The sequence below is a fragment of the Myotis davidii genome, unplaced genomic scaffold, assembly GCF_000327345.1.
Source record: "Myotis davidii unplaced genomic scaffold, ASM32734v1 scaffold509, whole genome shotgun sequence".
Lineage (NCBI taxonomy): Eukaryota > Metazoa > Chordata > Mammalia > Chiroptera > Vespertilionidae > Myotis > Myotis davidii.
In genome coordinates this window covers 7,339-14,354 of record NW_006382996.1, presented here as the reverse complement: position 1 = coordinate 14,354, position 7,016 = coordinate 7,339, and the positions used below count along the sequence as shown (strand labels likewise).

Here is a 7,016-nt window from a genome sequence, read left to right as displayed (position 1 = left end):
TTTTTCAGGCTGGGACTGAAGCTCCCAACTACTCCTTTTTTTCTTTTTCTTTTTTTTTTATTCTGGGCCAGCTTTAGCTCTGAGGCTCCAGCTCTTAGGCATCTGCTGCTAAAAGCAGGTATCTGGTTTGTTTAGGTTCTATAATCAAAACTCTGTATCAACTCCAGCTCTGAGATCCCAGCTGGCTGAAAGCAGGTTTCTGGGGTTTTGTTTAGCTTTTATATTTGTTACAATGTTTCAAACCGAAAAGCAGTGGCAGGCAGGGAACATTGGAGTCCTCCATCACTGAAGCAAGCAAGCCCCATGTTAGTTTCAAGCTGCCTGGCTGCCGGCCACCATCTTGGCTGGCAGTTAATTTGCATATTGCCCTGATTAGCCAATGGGAAGTGTAGCGGACGTACGCTAATTACCATGTTTCTCTTTTTTTAGATAGGATAACTAGAGGCCTGGTGCATGAAATTCACACACTGAAAGTGGGTGTCCATCGCCCAGCCTGCACCCTCTCCAATCTGGGACCCCTTGGAGGATGTCGGACTGCCAGATTAGGCCCTGTGGGATCAGGACTGCTGGCGCCCAACTGCTTGCATGCCTGCCTGCCTGATTGCCCCTAACTGCGTCTGCCTGCCAGCCTGACCACAACCTAACCACTCCCCTGCTAGCCTGATCATTGCCTAACTGCTTCCTTGCTGGCCCGATTGCCCCAACTCCCTCCCTGTCAGCCTGGTCACCCCCAACTGCCTTTCCCTGCAGGCCTGGTCCCTACCATCTGCACTCTGCTGCTGGCCTGGTCACTCCTAACTGCCTTTTTTTTGAAAGCCTGGTTGTCCCTAACTTCCCTCCCCTGCAGGCCTGGTCCCCCACAACTGGCCTCCCTCCCCTGCTGGCCTGGTCATCCCTAACTGCCCTCCCCTGCCAGCCATTTTGTGATGACATGGGTGTGGCCATCTTGTGACCACATGGGGGCAGCCATCTTGTGCAATTTACATATTACCTCTTTATTATATAGGCGATTGACTTATATGGGGTTATGTTTATCTACCAATGAATTTATGAGAAGTATACTTTCATTTTTTTAATGAGACAAATCTCCTACAAGAAGCTGGTTAAAAACTAAAGAAAGAAATGATTAAGGTACAATGCAAGCAAATCTAAAGAGGACTGACAAATGAAACATAACAGAAATATAGATTATGAAAAGGTAAACAAATTATGAACTTCAATGGACAGGTTTATTTTTTTATTTTAAATTTATGAGTGCTAGTTTATTTTGCTTCCTTAAGAATGATGCATTTATTTTTATGGAGTTGTTGAAGGCTTTCTTTGCTTGCTTATTTTTCAGTGTATAAATAAATGGATTTAACAGAGGTGAAATAGAAGAAATGAGCAGTGAAACTACTTTATTAATGGTCACTTGGTGCTTTGCTGTAGGATTCATATAGATGAACATGCATGTACCACAGGCGATGGAAACCACAATCATGTGGGAAGAACAGGCCTTTTCCTTTGCTGAACAGAAGGGAATCTCAAAATTGTCTTGATAATGGAAGCATATGACAGAATGACACGAATCATTATCAGGGTCAGTGCAACACAGATTTTCACTGTCTGTTCAATGTGTCTGAGCATGAGATTTCCACTAAGGGAACTGCATCACAGATAAAAAGATCAATCACTTTAGAGTCACAAAATCTTAAAGTTACTAGTAAACCCAGGCTAAGTGGTGGGATCATCATACATAAAGCAGCCATCCAACAATCGATGGTAAGAACCTGGCAGACCCTGCTGCTCATGACAGTCACATAATGCAGGGGCTTGCAGATGGCCACATAGTGGTCATAGGACATGGCAGCAGAAGAAAATATTCTGTTGCTTCACAGAGGTCAGTAAAAAGCACTTGAATGGCACAAGCAATTTAGGTAATGACCTTGTCACCTGTTGCTATGTTATACAAGTATCTGGGAATACAAGCAGTTGTCAAATTTTCTTCTAGTTTTATATCCCACGTGTGAATGAAATCATATGACTCTTAAATTTGTCTGGCGTATTTCGTTTAGTGTGATCGTCTCAAGATCCATTCATGTTGTTGCAAATGGCATATTATTTTTCCTTATGGATGAATAATATTTCATTGTATACACTGTAACATTTACATGTTCAAATGGGTTTTCTTTTTGGCATTTTTATATTGAATTAACAAAATAAATTATAACATATTTTTTCCTTGGTAGCAGATGTTTAATTTTGTAGATGGAAGTGTATTTGAAAAGAAAATAATGTATGTATATATATATATACACACACACACACACATTTATATACATATATACATATAATGTGTGTATATATATACATTTATATACATATATATATTTCACTTAGCATAATATTCTCAAGGTCCATCCATGTTATTGCAAATGGCAGTATTTAATCTTTTCTTATGGGTGAGTAGTATTCTGTTTCATATATATACTAAAGGCCTGGTGCACAAAATTCATGCGGGGGGGGGGGGGGGAGTCCCTCATCCCAGCCTGCACCCTCTCCAATCTGGGACCACTGGCTCCTAACCGCTCGCCTGCCTGCCTGACCCTAACCCTTCTGCTTTCCTGCCTGATTGCCCCTAACCACTTCTGTCTGCCTACCTGATCGTTCCTAACTGCTTCCCTACCAGCCTGATCACCCCTAACTGCTCCCTTGCTGGCCTGATTGCCCCTAAATGCCGTTGCCTTGCCCTGCACCTAGGACTCAGGATTCCCTCCTGCGGTTGGTCACAGGCACCTGGGACCTGACCTTTCCTCCCTCTGGCCAGCTGCAGGAACATAAGACCCTGACCGCTTTGCCCGGGCTGGCCACAGACACAGAGGACCGTGGACGGGCAGCTTTGCCCAGGCCACAGCCTCTGGTGCCTGGGACCCTGGGCAGGTGGCTTGTCCCTCTCCTGGGCCACAGCTCCAGCTGCTGGCACCCACGACGGCAGGGCATGTGTCTTGTCCCTATCCTGGGCTGGGCTGCAGGTGCAGGCGCAGCTGCTGGTGCCTGGAACCGCAGGGTGGATGGCTTGTCCCTCTCCTGGGCTGCAGTTTGGCTGATCCCCATTCCTCTCTCATGAGCTCATTTGTGCCTGGCTGGTCCCCATTCCTCTCTCCCCAGTTTTTAATGTCTGAGCCCTTAGGGTGTGAAGACCATTTGCATCTTAGCTCTTTATTATATAGGATGTGCCACAACATGTTTTCCAATCATCTATTGAAAGACACCTTGGTTGTTTCCATGTGTTGGCCACTCTGAATCATGCTTGATTTTTTTCCCCCTTTGTCTTTCTGATTGTATCTCTTAGTTCATGCTTCAGATAACCTGCATTAAAATTTGTCTTCCTTTAATATTCTATGTGCTAAGCGACTACATGAACATAAATAAATAAATGTTTGTATGACATGTAAATAATATATACCTACACACATATACATGCTCATGTTAAAATTTTCCAACCAACAATATTCATTGCCTTTTTGTTTTAATCATATTTCATATTCTTTGACTAGATATTATACTTTGCTTCTATGTACACTATACTTTTTGTTAAATTTATTCTCTTGGTATTTAAGTTTTTATGACTGTGTGACTAAAATAATATTTTCTGATTGATTTCCTATTGCTTATTGTTATTATAAATCTACTTTTATAAACTATTTTTTATTTTTTCAATTAGAACACAAATTCCCTTATTAGTTCCACTAGTTTTCTATTAGAGTTTTTTTAGTTTTTAGGATATGTAAATATGTCATCAGGATAAAAAACAAAAATGCCAAATTCCATCAATTTTAAGACATCATCAATTATGAGAAATACAATTAAGCTGTGTATCACTATTAAAAACAACAATGACTGCTTGGGTCCAGCCCCATCGGTCCAGGGGTTCCCAAAGGTGTGGACCGAGTTGGCGAAGAATGTTTTACAGGAGTCAGTGTTCAGAGCTCTCTAGCTCTCTTTAGTCTCCGTGGATCTTCCTGTGCCTGGCTGAGGCCACAGAGAAAGATCCCGAAGCAAGCTAAGCATTTATTTTATAGTCAGAGGTAAACAAGGTAGTGGTTTCCATAGTTACCCTGTTCTTGTGAATTTCACTTGTTTTGACCATAGTTACACTGTTCTTGTGAGTTTCACTTGTTTTTGTTTTTGTTCTTGTTGCACTTCCTTCAGCCCATTAGCTTCCCAGATAAGATCTAGGGAGCCTCATAAGGTCAAGCCTAATTATGCTTAAGAGGACTGTGCCCTCTAAGCTGGGACTTGTTTGTGACTTTGCCAACAGGTCAGGTCAGTCCGAGGCTTAATCCTATTACGGCTCCCCACAAATGACAAGTGCTGGCAAGGATATGGAGAAAGGGAACACTAATTCACTGCTGGTGGGAATGCAGATGTTGCAGCCACTAAGGAAAACAGGATGGAATTTCCTAAAAAAATTAAAAATGAAACTCCCATTTGACCTGGCATTCCCACTGCTGGGAATATATCCTAAAAACTCAAAACACCAATCAGAAAGAATATATACACCACTGTGTACATAGCAGTATTATTTATAATAACTCAGATCTGGAAACTGCCCAAGAACCCATCAGTAGATGAATGATTAAAAAAGCTGTGGGACATTTACACAATGGAAAACTATGCATCTGTAAAAAGTGATCTCTTATCCTTTGGGATAGCATGGATGGACCTGTAGACTATTATGCTAAGTGAAATAAGCCAACCTGAGAAAGACATATATCACATGGTCTTACTTATTTGTGGAATCTAATGAAAAAAATGAATTAATCAACACAATGAGACCTGAAACATGGAGATATGGAACAGACTGACATACATCAATGTGGAAATGAGAAGAAATTAACCAAAGAACTTATATACTTAGATGCATAACTTATGGACACAGGCAATAGGGTGGTGAAGACCTGCGGTGAGGGTAGGTAGGGCTGGGAGGAGAGGTTAAGGGTAAGGGGTATGGAAGATATCTGTAATGCTATCAGCAATAAGAAATATATACATTAAAAATAAAACACAAAATAACAAACAAAAGTCTGGCTTTATGTAGATGATCCAAACAATGAAAAAAATGACAATGTTATCAATTGAACTATACCAATAGTAGATACCAATGTATGACAAGTCTCCATTTCAGAAAAGCAAAATATGAATAAAATAAATCAATTTTAAAATCAATAAAACACAATAGTTTTATTCATTCTCTCCTATATGTATCCTGATGATTTTCTTTTTATTGCATGTCTAAGATTTTCCAATAAAATATGCAGTATTTATTTTTTACCTCTCACATTTATTGGGCTTTATCTGTGCTATTGGACTTTTCAAAGAACTGACATTTGAATTGCTTTAACTTATATAATTAATTTCATTTCCTACCCATAATATGTTACATTTTCCATTTATATGTTCATTTTTCATCTTTTCAAATTTATAAGAATAAGTTCCACTCTTTTATTTAGTTTACATTTTTATATTTAATGAATAGAGTTAGAATAACAGAATTCCTTTTGACTATGGCTTTTCAGTGCTCCAAATATGTGATGACATCTGCATTTCATTGCTTTCCATATAGCAATTAGTTAATTTTATGTAAACACCTTAAGTTTCAAGAAACTATATTTGTGTAAAATTTTCAGTTATTTAAATATAATATTTTAGATTATTATAACAGATTTTGGACTATAAAAGCTTAGTTTGTGTTAGAGGTAGGCACAGTTACTAAATACACCGGAGAATGTTTTTTCCTTGGCTCACAGCTCTATCAGTAGCATATAATACTTTTTATAAAAAAATGTGATCTTCTGTGAAAATGAGCATAGTTTTCTAATTCAAACTTTCATTACATGTGCAACTATTATGTCATTTCAGATGCTCTACTAATGCTGAAACTTTTTATTAATTAATTAATTTATTTTTATATATTTTATTAATTTTTTACAGAGAAGAAGGGAAAGGGGTAAAGAGTTAGAAACATCGATGATGGATCAGCTGCCTCATGCACACCTCTCTATGGGAATGTGCCCTCAACCAAGGTATATGCCTTTGACCAGAATCAAACCTGGCACCCTTCAGTCCATAGGTCAATGCTCTATCCACTGAGCCAAACCGGTTAGGGCTAATCATGAGACTTTAAATGTAAACCTTTGTGATCCATAATGCCATATCCTATTCCCATCCGCAGTCTATAATCTTCTGAGTTCCCACAAATCATTTTATACATTATTGCTCTACCAATTGTGATATCTCTTTTTTACAACTTTGCAATGATTTCAGCTATAAATTCGACTGAATATTTACTGCATTTTAACCAGTATTTCTGTGTTCATGGTAGTAATATTTTCCTAATTTAGAAGTGCTATAATTCTTTCAAATGTACTTTAACTTGTGATTATTCATCTTTTTTAGACATTATACAAACAATTACTCTTTTTCATGTGTTTAGATGTCACTATTGTATGCATTTTGAGTAGAGCAACAAAGCATTTTATCTTACATTTTCCTGAGCAATGACTTTTATATATATTAAAATAGTATTCTTAAGTTAATCAGTTTTCAAAAATATTTTTAAATAAATTGACATGGTATTGGTTTGAAAAATGAGTATATAAAATGGCTTGAGTCAGGCTCCCTGAAAGTTTGATCGAAGAAACGTTGAGAAAATTAATGCAACTCATGTATATATTGTTAAAAAACAAACAAGATTGTAAACTTCAAAAATACAATGGATCCTTGTTTCTGAGATGTCTGAAAACATTATTTCCTTTTATTAGAAGAGAGAAAAACAATTCTTTTGATGGAATCCTTGAAGGCTTTCTTAACTTGATTGTTTCTCAGTGTATAAATAAATGGGTCTAACATAGGTGAAATAGAAGAAATGAGCAGTGAAACTACTTTATTAACGGTCACTTGCTCCTTTGCTGAAGGATTCATATAGATGAAAATGCATGTGCCATAGGTGATGGAAACCACAAAACTGTAAGAAA

The 7,016-nt window shown here is 38.2% G+C and overlaps 1 pseudogene; it reads right to left on the bottom strand.

Annotated features, from left to right (window-relative positions):
- The window catches only part of LOC102774939, an 8,977-nt pseudogene that overhangs the window by 1,542 nt on the left and 419 nt on the right, over positions 1-7,016 (bottom strand).